The sequence below is a fragment of the Penaeus monodon genome, chromosome 28, assembly GCF_015228065.2.
Source record: "Penaeus monodon isolate SGIC_2016 chromosome 28, NSTDA_Pmon_1, whole genome shotgun sequence".
NCBI classification, from domain to species: domain Eukaryota; kingdom Metazoa; phylum Arthropoda; class Malacostraca; order Decapoda; family Penaeidae; genus Penaeus; species Penaeus monodon.
In genome coordinates, this window is record NC_051413.1 from 28,827,701 (window position 1) to 28,828,099 (window position 399).

Below are 399 nucleotides of genomic sequence, written 5' to 3' on the forward strand. Positions count from 1 at the left end.
ATTGAGATGTAATCGTCGTGGGATCATTCTTCATATATTATTTTGTATCATATTTATATTGTTTGATAGCATCCACACCACCATCCCACGCACCTCCACGGTCATGATTATCATTATTGAGAGTGACTACTTTATTCATTATACTGGGTTGCTGGGGGCAGGGAGTATATCATGTAAAAAGTATGTTAGTATTATAGATAGTTAAATATTAATACGTTATTAGGATGTTCAGATTCACTATTACTCAGGTTTACATTATTATCCTATAACATAAAATTCATTTTAAGCTTAGCAAGATATAAGCCAACCATATCAAAGCCTCATTCCCACCCAAACTGTTGTGTTCCCACACCTCCTCTCACCACAATCACTTTTCTTTCCTTTAACTTTTATTACTTA